At 42.0% G+C, this 19,526-nt stretch overlaps 1 protein-coding gene and 1 long non-coding RNA gene across 4 annotated transcripts in view; one reads left to right on the top strand and one right to left on the bottom strand.

Moving 5' to 3' along the window:
- The window catches only part of OXR1 (oxidation resistance 1), a 1,217,970-nt gene that overhangs the window by 1,147,645 nt on the left and 50,799 nt on the right, over window positions 1-19,526 (bottom strand). The window lies entirely within an intron of this gene.
- Window positions 1-19,526, top strand: part of LOC115085628 — a 47,857-nt gene that overhangs the window by 27,432 nt on the left and 899 nt on the right. The window contains exons 2-3 of one of the 2 annotated variants that reach the window (XR_003854911.1): window positions 1,469-1,607; window positions 6,076-6,755. This is a non-coding gene — a long non-coding RNA (uncharacterized LOC115085628). Of the gene's footprint in view, window positions 1-1,468; window positions 1,608-6,075; window positions 6,756-19,526 lie in introns of those variants that run through there. The other variant, XR_003854910.1, reaches the window with a different exon arrangement.

Genomic DNA, 19,526 nt, shown 5'->3' with positions numbered 1-19,526 from the left:
GACCATCAGCTGTTGATGACTGATGTGATACCAAATGTCCTGACTCCTATCATGGTGCCCATATATTAAGGAAGAGCTCCATATGTGTGGTCACATGTGGTTGGGATCTAAGCAATGGAGTTTAATAGTTCAGTGCCGGAACCAATAGGCTTCTCAATGGTGCTAATAAAATATCCACTACTAGGACAGTGGTAGGCACAATGAATAAGCATGAGATAGATCTGCATGCACTGCCTCCATCATATACAAATCTACAACATGCACACCCTGAATATCCTGAAAACCAGACCTGTTTGCTACCCTCAAGGACTAGAGTTGCCTATCCTTGTATACCAGTTTCTTTTTCTGTTTATAGGAGATAAAGGTTCCCTCTTGTTGGCTTGGCTGATGTGTTCCATCATCCCTTCTTTACCTATAAAGATATAATTACAACCATGCCTATTGCTCCATGAGAGTCAGTAAATAGTGTACTTTTGGGCTACAGAAAACCTGGCTCTGCTCACTAGATCACCCTGGAGGCTTCATTTCCCTTGATCTTGCCAAATTTTTCAAGGTCGTCATTGTGTGCTGCATGCTGCACTACATTTGAGTCCAGAAAATCTGGCCCTCCGAGATGAGATAGCTATAAAGGCAAATGATAGGGAGGCAAGACTGTGAGATGCCTATTCCATGGGGTAGATTTTCAAAAGGTTACGCGCGTAACCCCAAAACCTGCTCCTGCACACGCCAAGCCTATTTTGCATAGGCTCGGTGGCACATGCAAGCCCAGGGACGCGCGTATGTCCTGGGGCTTTGAAAAAGGGGCAGGAAGGGGGCAGGGGCTGGGGTGTGGTGCCTGTCCGGGGGCAGTCCAGGTGCAGGACCGAGGCCTCTGGCACAGCAGCTGTGCTGGGGGATGGCGCACTGGCAGCTGGCCGGCGTGCGCAAGATACGCCTGCCATAGGCAGGCGTAAAAAGTCAAACAAGGTGGGGGGGGATTAAGGTAGGGCTGGGGGATGGGTTAGATAGGGGAAGGGAGGGAAAGGTGCGGGGGAGTGGAGGAAAAGTTCCCTTCGAGGCTGCTCCAATTTCGGAGTGGCCTTGGAGGGAACAGGGAAAGAAATCAGGGCTCCCCTAGGGCTTGGCGTGCGCAAGGTGCACAAGTGTGCACCCCCTTGCGCTTGCCGATCCTGGATTTTATAACATGTGCGCGGCAGCTCACACATGTTATGAAATTGGGTGTACATTTGTGTGTGCGTGGTAGCGCGCACAAATGTACCCTGCACGCGCTTCTTTAAGAATCTACGCCTAAGTGTAGCATCCCAGAGAACTTGAGTAGAACACCAATGCTTCAAGTAAGAGCTATACGCTAGGTGTAAAAGTGTGTATGTAGAATCATAACATAGCCAATGAGGATGTTAAATGTTTATTCTGTGATCCTTGCCCAGTTATGCTTTATTTTCTCCTTTTCTTTTGTTGTTTGTTATAGGTACTTCATGATATTTCAAGTGCAGGCACCTTTTCACATTGTTCTTACTTATCTGATGCTACTTTGCATTGGTTGAAGTCCTCGTGAAATCATCCTAGCATTAAAGTGTGGTATGCTTCTGCATCTGAATAAACATAGGGTAAGTTTTGCCAGCTGGGGAGCCATTATTCCACCTAGAAGAGCTTGTTATCAGTTAAGAAAAAGGTAGAGTGAAGATGTAACCTTCTATCTTGGGTTTATCCTATTGTGACAGGTAGAAAGTTCTGGGGTTCTTCTAAGGGTCGGAAAGATCTTGTATACTGCTCATGGTTGGATTAAAGAGATACAATGAAAAGCAAAATAATAGCTCTATCTCTGATAAAATCACTTAGCATATGGTTCATTTTGGTGCAAAAATTTAAACTTACTATATTTTGAATACCAAATAAAATGACAGAATCTGTGGTTTCTCTTTTTCACATAAAGTAAATCATTTCAAAGCATCATTTACAACTCATGCAGGGCCTGCTTAACTTCAGCTTTTCTCCCACTCTGTATCTATGGTGAAAAACTTAGTGAATCAGGCCTATAAAGATGTTACTATAACTCCATCTGTCCTGGAGCACTACGGTTTCCTATATGCAGCTCAAGAGGCGATCCACCTGCATTTCCCAAATACTGATCAGCAGTGACAAATGTTACAGAAAGTTCCATTGTCTGCTTACACTCTGCCAGACCCAGTCTGCCCCCTCTGGTGCAGAATTGGCATGGGCAATGAATGAATAGCTACTATCAAAATTTCTTTGTGGATGCAGAAAAATAATATTCCTTGGGAACAGAGGGGAGAATTGAGCAGCATTCTATAACTGAAAGCAAGTTACACAAACATGGATATGTAAAACTGTATTATTTTGAGGTAATGTATTGCAGACTTTTTTTTTTTTTTAAACACTAATGAGAGGTTTTTGTGTGTGTCTTGCCTCTGGGTTTTACCTCCAGTATTTCCTAAGAAGCAGGGATTATGTAAGTATTTCAGAACATAATTCTCTTGAGATAGAAGAGAGGTAAGAAAAAAACAAAAACAAAAAAACAATCCAGTGTCTTGATGTACAGCTATGGATTTTGTTTTATGGATGAACTCTACCAATTTCCTAAGGAGGCAATGAGGGGTATGTAAACAGCAGGATAATAGATACTGTAAAAATGTAACAGGATTAAAGATGAGTCAGAGGAGAGCATTTAGGAAACAAAGTATTATCCAGTCATTTCCTCTGCAATTTAATCAAAAGGCAAATGTAAAGCAGCTAGCTCCAGCCTTATAAACAAATTTGGCTAAATTAGCCAAATGTCCAGATGGCATTACTGCAGGAATATCTTCTCCAGCTCTGCAATCTATTCTTTAGTTTTGTTATAGAGCAGGTTTTTCAAGATATGTTTACATAAGTCTTACAGCCATCCTTACTCTAAAGCTGTGATGCCATGGGTAATGCAGTTCCCATGTATTTGCTTCCCCTTTGTCTTCCATTCCCCCAACAGTAGCTCCAATATCATGGCGGCATTACTCCAGTGCTGGGACATTGGTTGCACCACAAACTGAAGGCAAGTATGAGCACCATTACTTGCAACAAATGGCAGCTTTTGCTGTTACACAATATATAAATCTCCCTTCTACACCCAGGATATGAGATATGCATTTATGTTTGTAACCCAAATGATTAGAAGTGCTTATGAGAAGCAGGAAAAGCATGCAGAGGCATGGCTCAAGGAATGCTTTCCAAGATAGACTTGTTAAAGTGCATTTATTGCCTTTGGAATGTTGGTGATCATTCTGTTCCAGAAGAACTCTCCTCATGCCTCTCCGAAATCTCACAGCCTGCTGCACCAACTCAGGACGAGAAGGTGGAAGGCAGAGAGGGGGGAAATGTACTTCGCCCTCCAGCTTTCTTAACCCTAGTCTCTGCAAAACATGGGAAGGGGGTCACCCTACAAATCCTCTTCTTCTCTCACAGAACTTACTATACCATAACAAGACATGGATTTAACTCGTAAAACTTTTCAAAAGACAAGTATCTACGTGATTTTTCAGGTTTATTTTAATTTAATTTTTCAAGTTGATTCTAGAGTCCTCTTCTCAAAAACTAGTTCAATGCTACTGCAAAAATGTACTAATAAGGCATATTGTATCACCTCTATAGCTAATTGTTCATTATTATCAATGCCTCTGCATTAGGGCTCTGCCTCATTACCTCTCCTCTCTTATCTCTCCCTACACCCCCCCTCCTCATTCACTCCGCACCTCAGACAAGTCACTCCTGTGCTCTTCTCCTCTACAATCAATTCCCAGCTCCATGCTTTCCACCTGGTTGCACCGTGTCTTCCTGAACTCATGCATCAGGCTCCCTCTCTCACCATGTTTAAATCCTATCTAAAGACCCACCTTTTTGAGGCTGCTTTTAAATTTTAGGCCTGATTGTCTGCTTTTAGCCTCATTAGCTAACCTTTCCTTTCTTTACATTTTTAACCATTGTCTTACCTTATAATATGCTCAAGTCGCTTGTCTTATTAGAGTGTAAGTGCTATTGAGTAGGACTGCCTTTTTTGTGTGTTTGTACAGTGCTGCATGTGTTGTATAGCACTATAGAAATGATTTAGTAGCAGTTGTAGTAGTAGGGCTATGCCTCTCCAAAAAACTAGTTTTTAGTAATATGAAAAACTGACTTCAATATAGCATTGTGTGTATAAATATATGTGTGTCTGTGTTTTTGTGTGTGTGTGTTTGAATGGGATGTATGAGTGTGGTGTGTGAAAGAATGTGTAAACATATGGTGTGTGTGTGTATGTGGTGTTTAGGAGTCATGAGGTACTGTATATGCAAATAGGTGTTTGTCATATGCATGAGTGTAGACATGTATAGAGTGGGATTATGGTGGGTGTGGAGGGTATGTGTGTGGAGGATATGGGTGTATGTAATTGGGATGTATTTCAGAATAGGGGTATGGGGATGTGGGTGTATATTTCAGGGGGTTTATGTGTGCGGTGAGTTGGGCGTGTGGAACTTGTATGTAGAGGCTATGTGGGTATATGTGAGTGTAGGACTGGGGTGTGGATGTGGTATAAGCAGGTGTGATTGATGTTTGTGAAGGCATGCAAGTGAGTGTTGATGCATGTATTTGGAGGTGGATGCATGTAGTTTTATGGTTTGGGCAGGTGTGTGTGTGTGTGTGTGTGTGTGTGTGTGTGTGTGTGTGTGTTTGGGAAGGGGTTGTGAATCGTTCTCGGAGCCCTCCATACGTTCCCAATTTTTTAATTATCTATGTCCTTAATCATATCCCTGCAATCCTCTCAACAGGAGCTACTAAATGTCCCTGCCTTCAGAAATATAAAATATGATATGGCATTTTTAGCCCCAGCTCTCTGCAATTCCCTTCCCCTCACACTCTGTAGTGAAAGAGACTATGTGAAATTTAGAAAAAAAAATCTTAAAACTTTGGCCTGGATTCATCATTCATTGCTGAATGATGAATCCAGCGAAAACAGGGGGTGGGGGGGAAGGGTGGGCAGGCCTGCGAAAGCCCGCAGCCTTCGCACCACCGCAGTGTCTTCACTGCCGGCTTTCGCACTGAATAGCGCCACCCGTGAAAAGTGGCGCTATTTGGTATGCTACTGGCGACGATAATGTTAGTAACATTATCGCCGCCAGAGAAGACACCGCCGAGTCCGCCCCCTCGCCGCCCCGACTCCACCCCGAATTGATTTTGAATGCTATCGCACGTGAGATAGAGGTTTATCGCACGCAATACAGCCGTATTGCGTGCGATAAGTCTTTAGAAAATAACCCCGTTTGTTTGTTAGACTTTTGAAACTTAGTAATTACCTTTAAAAATGTCTTCTGATATGTAATTATGTTGCTCATAATTACTCTCTTGCCTATTACTATCCTATCTTTTTATTTTTAAATTTTTACTGTGTTTTTATTTGATTTGTTACTATTTTGTATATTCTTCTATTTGTATTTTCTTCACTATTTTTTATTGTAAACTACTTTGATTTTAATGGAAGAATTGTGATTTATCAAATAAGTTAAACTAACTAACAAAGATGACTTGGAAAGGCTCATTTAGCAGTGTTAGCTATTTTGCCTATCTCTGTCTCTCTGGTGGCAGTATGTAAAGATATCATAGATTGAAGTATGAGTGATTGTAGGAAGGAGTGTGGGCATGTATATGAATGGATATGTGAGGGGTAGGTGGATATGGAGCTGTATGCTATTTCTATACCATATTTTTCCTCAAAATAGTACCCTTAGCAATTTATTTAATTCATCATAAGAAAGTATAATACAGTGGTCCCTTGACTTATGAACTCAATTGGCTCCAGAGGGCTGGTTGTAACTCAAGCTGATTGTAAGTCAAGGCTATTTTTTCCATAGGAAATAATGGAAATACCCATAATGCATTCTAAACCTCTCAAAAGCACCCCTTACCTAACCATTTCTATAATAAAAAATGGTTGTATAATGTCTGTAATTACCAGAAACACCAATAATTTCCTACTGTACTCACCAAAAAGTTATAAAATGTGCCTAGCTTACCAGAAACAACAATTTCTATCCTATGCTATCCTACTAGGTCTCCCATCCTCATACACGAAACCTCTACAGATGGTCCAAAATGCAGCAGCAAGACTACTCACGAACACCAGAAAAGAGACCACATCTCACCCATCTTAATACATCTCCACTGGCTCCCTATTCACTTCAGAATCATCTACAAATCTGCTATCATCATATATGTCCATCCACAACCTTACTTCACTCGACCTTCAACACCCGCTCAGCCTACACAACCCCCGTAGACCGACCAGAGAAGCCTACAGAGGATCCCTCCAGATACCCAATTCGAAATTCGCCACGACACATAACCGCAAGAGAACGTACTCTCTCGACAGCCGGACCATCATTATGGAACTCCATCCCCACTAACCTTCGCCAGGAGCCTTGCCTGCCAACCTTCCGAAAAAGATTAAAAACTTGGCTTTTCAAACAAGCCTTCCCAGAGCACATCTGAATCACATTCATCTACTCAAAGAATGCAGCCACTCCGGTTCTATAAATTATCATTAATTTATGAGTTAACTTTCTACTGTATTTTCTCTTGTCCCAGTTCCAGTACCCCTGTTTCAATGTAACTGCAATTTCTCTACACTAAATTCAGTTTTGTACTGTTTGTACTACTGTTTGCACACCCTGTTCGAATGTAAACCGGCATGATGTGATTTCTTCATGAATGCCGGTATATAAAAAACCTAAATAAATAAATAAATAAATACATTTCATCTCCTCCACCAGTTCCTTTACGATATCTGCATATGGACTCTCTATCTGGGTAACATCAAGCTAGGTTGATAGAACATTGCACAAATCTCATCTTTGGGTGAGTTTCCTCACTCCGAAGGCCATCAGATCTTCACAAGAGTGCACTGTTCTGCTTGTATGCCACACTCTGCATGTCAAAGTGGCCCCTAACCCCTACACTAATACCTACACCTCACCTCGAGTAACTAGGTGGGCCTCATTTAGGGGTATAAATACCTATCTAGTATAAAAGCATTATGGCTAGTGTCTCTCTCTCTCTCTCAACCAGAATTTTGGTCATAACTCAAGGGCCCACTGTATGTTGAAATGAAGGGTGCTGCCATACTATTGAAACCCAAATTGTACAGAGCAGGCTTTGAAGGCATCCTTCCTCAATTATTTCAGTAATTTTTCCTGTCTTTTTCTGCTGGTGTTGCTCTGCCTTGCGTGCGCAAAAATGGACACCTATGTGCGTAAGTAGCCCAAGCTATGCAAATTTAAATAGTTGGGAAGGGTGGGTGTATACATTGAGCCCAGAAAAAGGGGTAGGGTATTCCAGGTCTGACATGTGTAACTCTAAATTTTCCTCAGCCATTGTGCATATGTTATGTGGCACTTTGCTAAAGCTCCTTGTTAAGTGCAGGAACCCACTGAACACAGGGGAGAGAGAGAGGGGGCTCAGTCTGATACTGTCTAGACCTTATAAGCGATGAAAAGGAGTTGATTTGTACAATGCAGCTAGCAGAGACTGCAGTGTACAAATCAACTCCTCTTTTTAGAATTGTCATCACTTATAAGGTCAAATATTCTTTAATGATGTGAATTTTACAATGGATACCTCTGAATGTGTCTGTGGCATCACTTCCCCTAACCCCAACCCACTTCCTGAAAGCTCACCCTGAATCAAAGTGCCCCCTTACAATGGCCCATATATAGAGTTTCAGTCTAACCTATATACGTAGGTTATAAAATATTGCATATTTTTGTACGTGGCGAGAAACACTTGTTTATGGGAGCACATGCGGCCCTTTTAAAATCTACCTTAAAGTGCTAGACGTTTAAAGTGGCTTTTTGGAATGGACTTCTTGTCAACATTTTGCAGCTGCACATTCCCATAGAAATCAGTCACAATTTTTTTTTTTAGAGGCAAGATTCTCCAAAATTACTGGCCTGAGGTTTTTAGCTTTCACATTTTCTTCATCCATGCAAAAATTGGTGAATTTCCATTTCTTTTTTGGTGAATAACTGTGCCACCAGACAGAGATGGATGGATGGATGGACAAACAAACATCGAACCCTTTTATATATTTCAGTTTTGAAAACAGGGGAATCCTCAGATCCTTTTAAGAAAATCCACTGATATTCTCTCAGTGGATGTGGAGAAAATCCAAGCTGGATGTACAAAATTTAAGAAAATCTGAAATGCATATGAAAACTTGAACATAAACCTACAAAAGATCTATTGAAAGGCTAAAGCAAATTTACAAAACTTAATACAAAATCTGTAAAATCTATTCAAACCTACTAACGAGTTTGTAATCTGTTTCAATTTATTTGGTTAATTCAAATATTTCCTAAGTTTTCAGATTCCATAAAAATATTTTCAAGAAACTGGCAGAATCCCCACCAAACCTAAGGGGTAATTAACTAAGCTGAGGTATTTTTCTCAGAGGGGAAAATACCATGGGAGGGACAAAACTGTGGTTATTGGTTCTACAGCTTTGTCAATCTCACAGTATTTTGCCTAGAGGTAAAATATAAACAGGAAAAATATTATGGCATAGATGACCCCAGAATTAGCTTGTGATGGCAGCCTGACTTCCTGGGCACACCATATTTTTAAGAGCCTAAGCAGTCCAAACTGTGCCACCCTGGTCACTGTAAAACCCCCGCAAATCAGCAGGGGTCATAACCATTCCTTCCTTGAGTTGGGTATTTTTGGGGAGAAAATGTTTGGCTTATGAAATACTGCTTATTATCTCTGCGTAAGGCTTTTCCTACACGACAAGTACACTTTGCTGTGCTTTAAAGCTCTAACGCATCTTATTTTATTATTTATTTATTCAATTTATATTCTGCTTTTTCATGCATTTCAAAGTAGATTACATTTAGATACTGTAGAAATTTCTCTGTTTCCAGAGAACTCACAATCTAAGTAAAAGACTTCCTTAATTTTGGAAGATTCATGCATCTCTAAGCTGAATCCCCTCGGGATTCAGATTTCCTCAATCTCCAGGATTTCTGCAGTTTGCTCTACTTTGAGTAGCTGATGCTTGGGATGGGATGTTATCAAATGGTTCTCTTCCTTCCTAGCAGATAGGTCATTCCAAGTTAAACTGGGCAATCGTATGTCTGACACCTTCCCAACTGATACAGGTGTCCCCCAGGTTCAGCACTCTTGGCTACTGTATTCAACATTTACATGCTGCCTCTATGTGCATTACTAGCGGAACTAGGAAACAATTTCTTCCTGTATGCAGACAACATACAATTCTACATCCCATTCAACAAATCATTTGAAAAAACTGCATTGACTCTGTCAACATACAAGAAGACAATACATCAAAAACTATCTCAGCTGAAACTAACACTAAACACAAAAAAAACCTGAACTTGTGTGGTTAAGGAAAAATTCTTCGATAATCTAACCGTAAACCCTAGACTTGGGAAATTTTAACATTACTCGGTCAGATCAAGTACGGGACCTAGGAATAAAAATCGATGAGAACTTGACAATGATAAAGCATTTAAGCAAATTTAAAAAAACAGGATACTACAATCTGAGAACATTACACCGTCTGAAACCATTACTAATAATACAGGACTTCTGCACTGTTCTACAAACACTAATATTTTCTAACATAGATTACTGCAACTCCCAATTACTAGACCTACCTTCAGGACTATTAAAACCACTACAGTTCTACAAAATGCCTCAGTTAGACTCTTACTAGGGACAAGGAAATTTGACCACATCGCCCCCTCGCTGATAACACTGCACTGGCTTCCTGTACAATCTAGAATTTATTATAAAATATTAACTCTAATTTTTAATATCATAAACAAAAATACCCCATGCTTAACAGGAGTGACACTTCATCCATACACATCACAGAGAGCCCTATGATTGCAAAACAAAGGTCTTCTAAATGTGCCTACAACATGGAGTACGCATCTAACACAAAAAAAGAGACCGAATGTTTTCCACAGCGGGACACAAGTTGGGGAACTCTCTTCCAGAGTTATTATAGGGTAGATTTTAAAAACATACGAACACGCCTCCATATGCGCGTGCTACCCGGCGCACGCACATGGACACATGATTTTATAACATGCGTGCGCCAGTGCACGCATGTTATAAAATCCAGACCAGACCGGCGCAGGGGGGTAGATTTGGCCAATTTACGCATGGCGACGAGATCGAGCCTCCCCCAGTTCCCTCCTAGTCCGCTCCAATCAAGGAGCAGATTGGGAGGGAACTTTCCAACCCCGCTACCTACCCTCCTTCCCTCTTCCTCTCTCTTCCCGACCCCTTTTCACGGCCTACCTTTTATTTTTCTTTATTTCAGAACTTACGTCAGCTCCTGAGCAAATGGACGCAGTACTGGTCGCCTCCAGCTCCGCCCCTCCCCATCCCATTTCTTGGGCCCAGCACTTCTGCACGTAATGGGAGTTATGTACGTGGCTGGGCTCCTTTGAAGATGCGCGCGGTGCGCACAAGGCCCAGCCACACACACAACCCCCATTTTCCCCGCGCACAGGGGATTTAAAATTTAGCCGTATGTCTGATAGCAGAAAGAGAGTTTCAAATGTGAAATGAAAACATGGCTCTTTAGAAAAGCATTTGATTTAACATAAAATGTCAATATGCCGTTAACTTCTCGGTCAAAACCATAGATAATGTTAGTAGAATGAGCAATAAGTATTGAGTGGGCAGACTGGATGGGCCTGTTGGTCTTCTTCTGCCATCATTTCATTTCTATGTATGAGTGATGTAAAGTGTACCATGACAACTTACTGATTAATACATGAATGATAACGAAATGGAAATTATGGATTACAAACTACTATCAAAGCACCTTAGTTAATCTGTACTTGATGTTGATATGTTCTCCTAGAATATGTATTTGCTGTTGTGTTGACCTAGAATATAAATGTTGACACAGTACATGAATGTTGACTCAGAATATGAATGCTGATTTTGTAAACTTTTGCGATCTTCTTTTGGAACTACAGAATATAAAACATCTAAATAAATAAAATTAAATTTACTGCTAGTACTTGTCTCAATATTTGCATTTTGACAGCTCTAGCCCCTTCTAGAGTTCATAAGATGTAATATACATAGGTAGCATATCAAAATATACCTAGACATTTCATGTAATGAAGCCGGTGGTGCCCAATACAACTGGGACTATTTCTTTATCTTTCTGCTAAAATTTCTTGGTTTTTGATTGCATCTTTTAATACTTCAGGAACTCCTCTCTATCCATATGTTATACAGCATAGTCACTTTGCACTAATACTTAATGCTGTTGTGTTTTTCTCCTTTACTACAATGCCCAGTTTCCGGGTAGATGAGCCATGGCACTGTATTATGACTTTCTGTATACAAGGGCCTTCTGACAACAGCAAGTCATGCTCACCAATGAGATATATAGACATTTCCAGTTATGTTTTTTAGAATCTGCATTTGTCTGTTTTGCCATTTTTTTCCTGTGCTGGCTGTGAACTATCTTGTCCATGGTCTACTGACTTGTGCTGTAATTACCAAACTCTCATTTTTAGGATTAAGTTCACCTCCCCTTAACTATTCCTGTGTCAGGTCTTATGGTTGTAAGAGCAACTGCCTGTATTTCCTCTTGTATTTGGGCTTTAGCAATTGGGGTTTTTTTTGTTTTTTGTTTTTTTTGCTGTTTGCTGGTCCAGCCATTTATTTATTTATTTATTTATTTATTTAACAATTTTTATATACCGGCATTCGTAGGACACATCATGTCGGTTCACAATTAACTGAGAAAGGAAATTACAATGAACGAGGATAGAGAGAGTCAACGATATTACAATGAACTAGGAACCAGGATAGAGAGAGTCAACGAGCAGGGATACAACTTTGAAAAACGAACTGGATGAAGATTATCCATGTTAAGAGTAGGTATGCATCAGGATGTTAAGGATGCATGGGTGGCTGGAGAGGGTTTTTTTGTTTTGTTTTGTTTTTTTTATTCTGTGATCTTTTTATCCAAGTGTGCTGATAAATACTCACTCCTTCTTTCTACTTGTCGAAATGGTTGTCCAAGCTTAAGGATGGTGATCTATTTTAGCCATTCATGTTCATACTTCAGCACTTTTTGAGTATTTGCATCTGTTTATGCTATTAGATATGGCTGGAAGCTGCTCCATATGTATGACCTATTTCTATAAGGCCCATACTGCCCTCGGTTCTTGGAACGAAAATATGTCAGCCTTCACTGATTCTTGTAAATTACTTGGTGGGCATGGAGGAGTTTTCTTGTTGTTACATCTAACTATTTGAGACCTTTATTGAGCCAATTATCTGAAATGAAAAAGGTCATTTTGATTTCACAACAAATGGAAAGAACTGTAAATAGCCTAGCAAGAAAATACCCCAAATTTGGGGGGGGGGGGATTTTTGTTTTATTTCAAAAATAAATGGCATCCATGGCCCCCTGCCACTGATTTCCTGGGGCCTTCCCCAAGCCCTTCTAGTCCCTCTCCAGCCACCCAACAAACTGGCAGGGTCTGGGCCAATCTGCAAGGAATTAATTGAGCCCAGCGTGGGACAGGGACCTATTCCCCTGTTCCCATTTACTCCTTCCATGGGGTTCGTGGAAAAAGAGGCAGGAGTGATGGCCCAGTCACTCCTGCACATTCATAGCAATAGACTGGCATAATAATGGAGACAGACACATTGGGGCAGATTTTCAAAGGGGTACGCGCATAAGATACACGTGTACCCCCCGAAAACCTGCCCCAAGCTCCCCCTGCGTGCGCTGAGCCTATGTTGCATAGGCTGCCGGCGCGCGCAAAGTCCCAGGACGCACGTAAGTCCCAGGGCTTTCCTGGGGGGGGGGTGTCGGGGGCATGTCACAGCCGGCGCATCATCGGGGGCATTCTGGGGCAGGGCCGCAGCCTCCGGACCAGCCCCCAGACCAGAACATGGCACGCCGGCAGCTGGCCCGGCACGCGCAAGTTACGCCTGCCTTCAGAGCGGCCTTGGGTGGAACGGAGGCAGGCTGCGCGGCTCGGCACGCGCCGCCTGCCGATTTTGCGCAGCCTTGCACGCGCCGACCCCGTATTTTAAAAGATATGTGTAGCTACGTGCATATCTACTAAAATCCGGTATACTCTTGTTTGCGCCGGGTGCGCGAACAAAAATACATGCGCACATACTTTTTTAAATTCTGCCCCTTTGTATCCAATTCCAAACTAAAAGCTATTTTATTTTCTGGAATATCCAATCAATCAAACTAGGCACAGAGATGAGAAGGTGTTGCAACATTGTTACTGAACAAGTCAGAAAATCATGGCCTTCCATAACAGTGAACACCCCCACTACTGCTGATCAGATAGGTCAACCTGTTATGCTCTCCATTGTCTTTACTCTCTGTCAGCCCTAAGAGAGGTCTGGGTTGTTCAGTCATACCTACATCAAAATTCTCAACCAATGGGCACCAAATACATAATCACATTTCCCACAGCATTACTCATACCTCCTATGGTCTTGGACCTTTTTACCACTCTCCACATCATCCTTTTAGTGCAGTAGACACTGAGCTTCAAGGACATCTTGGTACACACCTTCACATGAAATCACCCCAGTCATGCTTCTACTCTGCACCTTTCTTAGCTAGTTCCTCAGGAGGAAACACCATGGAACATCCAGGTCTCTGGCCTCTCCATTTCACCACCCCAGAAAGCTCCTTAAGGGGAAGAGGAAACCACCCTCTCTCTCTATTCTGATTCCGCAGACCTCCGTGCATAAAAGGATACCTTGGGGCACTCCTCATTTTGTGAACTCACCTCACTACTGTACTTTGCCTGGCTGCATGGTATTTCCCCTAGGGGGAGAAAAAAAAAAAACATTCCTTGCCATTCCACAGTCAACACCTCGTGCTTCTCCATTCCGGTCCAAACCCCATGAAGAAGGCGCACTTCTCTCCACTTCTTCTTGGCCTTTCCCCTTGAGGGGAAGAGCTCCTGTAGGGTACCACTTCCTTTGCAGGGTCTCTGGGCCTTCAGTCAATCACATAGCTAGAAGTCCCTAATCCCCACCCTAAATGGGCAAGGGTAGGGGAGAAAAGGGTAAACCCTTAACAAAACTTACTCCCTTGCAACTTAACAAAACTTACTCCCTTGCAACTCTTGGTTGCAGCTCCATCACTGCTCTCTACATTAATGGTGGGGGTGGAAGGGAAATAGAACCAAAGAGCTAAGAGAAACAGATAAGTATGAGAAAAAAATGTGAAGCTTGCTGGGCAGACTGGATGGGCCGTTTGGTCTTCTTCTGCCGTCATTTCTATGTTTCTATGTTTCTATGTTTCTTTATACTGCCTACTTCTCTTTCAGCAACCAATCATAGAAACTTAAACCTTTAAGGAAACATACACACATTTTCCTAATGACATTATGTGCTCGCACATCCAACCTGCCATCGTAATGTCTTATAGTGGTATTGCAGCAAATGAAAGATTTAACATTTTCCCCTAAACTTGCCATGATAGTGTTTTCCCAGGTCTTCCCCACCAGAAGTCTTCTGTATACCACAGGCTCATAAAAGGGCAGGAATAGTTGGGACTGTTCCTACTTATATAGCTTTCCCGAGATCCCTGCTTGGTAGGTAACAGCTAGGAGGGACAGTCCATTTCCAGCAGCACCTCCCCCTGAGGATGTCTGCAATGGTTCAATCCTTGTCTAGAAAGTTTGTTTGTGTGTGTGTGTGGGGGGGGGGGGGGGCAATGGACGATGTCAGAATCTTAGTGAGTGTGGTCCGTTTGATTTGAGTTTTGTTTAGGAACTGCTTTTTGCTCCTGTTCTGTAATTGGTTAGGATATTGCTCAATTTCCGTGCACCGCTTGCCTGGTAGGGTTTGTCCCTTCCTGTCAGAAAGGACTTTAGTAAGAGGGTTTACTTCAAATTCGGTTGTTCCAGGGTGTAATCCTAATCCTGCTGGTGGAGCAATCCCCTAACTGAAGGACAGGAGGGGGAAGACCTGATTATTCCTTTCCATCCAGGGAGAGGACTACAGTGATTCCTCACCCAGTGGTGAAGTTTGGATTTTTGAGAGTGAGGAGGTTTTTGTACCACCCCTCCTCACTGTGTGGCTGGACTGTAAAAGCCATGCTGGTATCCAGAAAAAGACCTTTTCCCCTAAGAGATCAAACACAGAAGGAGTCCAAAAGAGAAGAGTTCAAAATCAATTGAAGACGCCAACCGGATCTGCCCCCCCAGGGAATGCAGGACACAAGCTGGGAACACCTGGGACTCTGTTGGACTGCAGATATGAGACTTTTTTGGGGATTTAGGGGACTCCCCTTATAGGTTTGCCTTCCCGGCTGGGTCCTTGCCCCCAGACAAGAAAGGTGGTGAGCTGCTCGCAGAGAGTAGTACTAAGGAAACATGCACAGAATGAAGAAGAGAGAGATCCCTCTGCATGACCTAGATTGAACAGAAATGTGAAGTAAGAAAACTAACACACCAACTGGACATTTATTTAATTTCTGCAAATCAAAGAAACATTTCTTTTGAATACCCACATCATGTCCTGCCTGTTTCTACAGTTCTATCATCATCAAATGGGACAGTAACACACCTCAGGGAGGATTCCCGTTCACTGCCTAGGCCTAAAAGGTTAAGCCTTTCCCCCATAGAAAGAATCCACTCCTTGGGGCTTGTTAAAATTGGAAAAGTGGCAAATGGAGATAGCACAAAGAGAAATTCTTTTATGTGCCCTTGCACTACCAAACATTCCGAAAAAGGGTTAAACTAGGAATAATGGGTACCCTAAAACTTCCTGGGTTGTACTTTAATCTATAACATTCTTGTACATATTGTGATATAATAACATGGGTTTCAGCCTCACAAAATACCATACATCCTTACCCTGTGCTTCCATAGTGACCAGGGTGCCTGTCTGTTCCAGCAGACAATATAATTGTAAGGCAGGCAATGAGAACAAATAGGAACCTAGATGTAAGGTTGTAATCTCATTGTGATGCATAGCCCCCTGCTGAAAGCTAAATGATCAGCCTGCATTTAAAGTAATACATCTGAATGCATCTGGCAGAGAACAACATTTTGAATGGCACTGTATGAAAAATTGCTCTTCTCAAACAGGAATGGCTATGCAACATGAATTATGCATCATTCTAAGAACGTATTCAGCAAACAAACTGACCTATGCCTTTTCCATGCTTTCACCCATTGTACATTTGATTAATCAGGAGGGATATTAACAGAGCAGATAAAAGACAGTATCTGAATATAAAACAATGATGTGAAATCAATTACCATAATTTTAACACCCAACAGCCTGAAATAATTTTTCAAATTTAATGGAAATATGATGGAAATCAATGCCATTGGCTAAAACCAGTTGTCAGTAGAAAGCTTAAAAGCTGCATTGACATGTTTCTTGCTCAGAGAATGTGAATTGTAAGTGCTATGTTAGGATAGAAATATTTTTAATTCATAATTGTATAGGTCTCAAAAGAAGGTGATTATTTTAACCTTGCAAAGAAACATAAATAAACATAAATACTGAACACCTGAAGCATTTGAAGTTTCGATAAATGTTGGATTCGTGGACCCTAGAGCTGGCTGGGACAGATGATGACACACCATGGGAAGACCGACAATGGATGTCAAAGCCGGGAGACGGCACAGGGCAGGAGACCGGAGGGATCTTCACCACTGGAAGCCCAAGATCCCCCCAGGAGGAGCCTGATCCACTTGGACTTACGTGCGGTCTCCTGTGGACCGGTGTCTGAAGAGGAGTTCCAGAGGATGGAGAAGAGTAGAGCTGAAGTCAGGAGGCCAACTGGATCTTCACCACTGGAAGCCCGCGGTCCCCCTGAGAGGAGCTCGTGAGGACCCGAGCTGGTTGGACTTAGGCGAGGCCTCCTGGATGAAAGCCGGAGTCAGGAACCAGTGGACAAAAGCTGAAGTCAGAAGCCAGGAACAAGCCGAAGACAGAAGCCAGGAATAAGCCGAAGTCAGAAGCCACAACTAGTAACTCAGGACCAGTGAACCTCGTTGCAAGGCAAGGCATAGGCTTAGCAGTGTCTGACGTCATCTGTGGGCTGTTCACTATCTTCCTGCGCTGCCCCCCTTAAATCCTGAGCCCCTGTGCGTGCGCACGCCTAGGGGGCGGGGCTAGGCACGGAGGATTGACGGCATCTCCCTCGAGGAGGGAGCACCACGGCAGAAGCCAGGACGGGCCTTGCCGGCTGGGGAGGTATATCAGCAGCCCAGGCTGGCCTCAAGATAGGTGAAGAGACCGGGGCATGGCCCGGGACCGTAACAGATAAAACCGCTTAGTCTATAAATATTAATGAGTTCTATGATCTGATGATAAAAAAAAAATTCCATGAGATTAAACTTATTGACATTTCTTCACTCTCTAATGTGAAGTCAAACTAACCTATAACCTCTTTCTTTTAGAGCTGAAAACTATGTGAACTTAGCACAGAGCATTGGAGCACATTTTCAAACACTGGGGCCGATGCAATAAATATGAGCAGAAAGTGGGCGCTGAACAGTCAGCACCCACTTTCTTAAAGAGCCCCCAGATGCCCCAAGGGAGGTTCCATGCAATTTTTAAATTAGGGGATTGCATTTGTAAGGAGGCCCTAAGGTTACTTGTGCGCCCCTAGTGCCTCCTTCCTAATGAGAACCCGATTGGCGTTAGCGGTCGCCGGTTAGGACAGCGCCGCCTGCTTCAGGGGTAACTATTCTGTCCAGGACGATTGTACAACCAAATCTTAGTGTTTGTATACAAAGTCACTGATCATTTTTGAGCGTTTTTTCCTGCCTCTTTTATTATATATTTAAAAGTCAACTTTGAAGAGGATCAGTGACTTCGTATATGATCATTAAGATTTGGTTGTACAATCGTCCTGGATGAAATAGTTACCCCTGAAGCAGGTGGCGGTGTCTGCCAAAACAGGGGCTCATGTCGGGTGGTTTGAACATTAAGGACGTTCTATTTTCATATGCCCGACCTTGAAGGTTGCAGAAAAGATGAGTAAGTGATTTCTGCAGTGTTTATCCATTAATATTTGTTTGGGGTGGATAATTTGTATTGGGTTTTGAGTGATTTTTAAATTGGGTAGAAACAGTTAGTTTTGGGATTTAATACAAGTGAAATGAAAATTATTTAGCAGAAATTATTTTTTGAACCTGGCAAATGAATGAAACTTGGTGTTGTTTATTACTGATACTGCTTGTGGCCCATTGCAAGGCGAGAGGTGGTGGATGTATAACCAGCTACACCTGTTATTTCTGCTGCCGTGTTTGTTTTAAATTTTTATTTTTGAAAACATATAAGGTTTTGTTCTGTGTGCTCTTTTATTCTACTTGGATTATATTCAAGGGCTATCTGCTTGTTGTTTTTAGTGATATACTGACAACATCCTGATGCTATGAATTGTCGACCATTCTGTTTTACACAATAGTTTTGGCTGGCTGAGTAGCTGGGACATGAATTTGGGTTGGTGGTATCAGAATATGGCAAATGAATTGACAGCTTTTGGCATTTTTTAATTTTGGGGCCTGTTTCAACATAAGTGCTTACAATATATAAAGCTAACTACTCAATTTGGTTACTTTTGGCTTTCTACCCATTTGGGAGGTTTCATGCTTAAAAAAAGGAAAAAATATTGATTTACATGAATGAATGAATGAATGAATGAATCAATGAATTGTCGGATATACGATTATATATGTGCATAAGAATTTGTTACTGAGATCTGCTCTTTGTATCTGTTTATGATACCCATTCTTTCAATATTACTATTATGGGCAATTGATTACAATAATAACTACTGAAGTGAATATAAAAAAACCCCAAAAACTTGGGACTTTTCCTTTATTTCAGTTAATTTGCCTTTGTATAGCTAGATTCATCAAAAAGTGTTACTAATGCATTGATAACAAAAAGGGATGTGTTTATGGAAATTTTGAATTACTGCACCATGTGACTCTATACAGGATACCATCAAGCTAGGGTGAGATAACATAGTACAAAATTTCATCTTTGTGAGACTTTCCTCACTCCAAGTGACGCAAATCTTCACCAAGGTGTACACTGCTGTTCGTACATCTCACTCTACATGCGAAACTGGCCCCTAAACCCGAAACCACCACCACCTCACCTCCTCCTATTAGATGGCCCTCCTATAGAGATATAAATAGGTGCACACAGAGAGGCCGTCCATGGAGTATCTCTCTCTCTCATTGCCCCCCCCCCCACCCCCAAGCATGCAAGCCAGGAAAAAAAGTATAGTTAATACTATACTGATATATGATGATTGAAAATATCGTACGATATTTTCAAAATTGTCAGAAATCAGAGGCTCCCCGAAACCGATAGGAAAACTTCACGAAATTATGGGGTTCTCTTATTGTTTTGGGAGGAGGGCGGGGAAAACGGCACACTAAAACAACCCCTAAACCCACCCCGACCCTTTAAATCTGCCCCCTTAG

Source organism: Rhinatrema bivittatum, chromosome 2, assembly GCF_901001135.1.
Source record: "Rhinatrema bivittatum chromosome 2, aRhiBiv1.1, whole genome shotgun sequence".
Classification (NCBI taxonomy): Eukaryota; Metazoa; Chordata; class Amphibia; order Gymnophiona; family Rhinatrematidae; genus Rhinatrema; species Rhinatrema bivittatum.
Note: the sequence above shows the minus strand (reverse complement) of the source record. Positions and strands in the feature narration are given on the sequence as shown.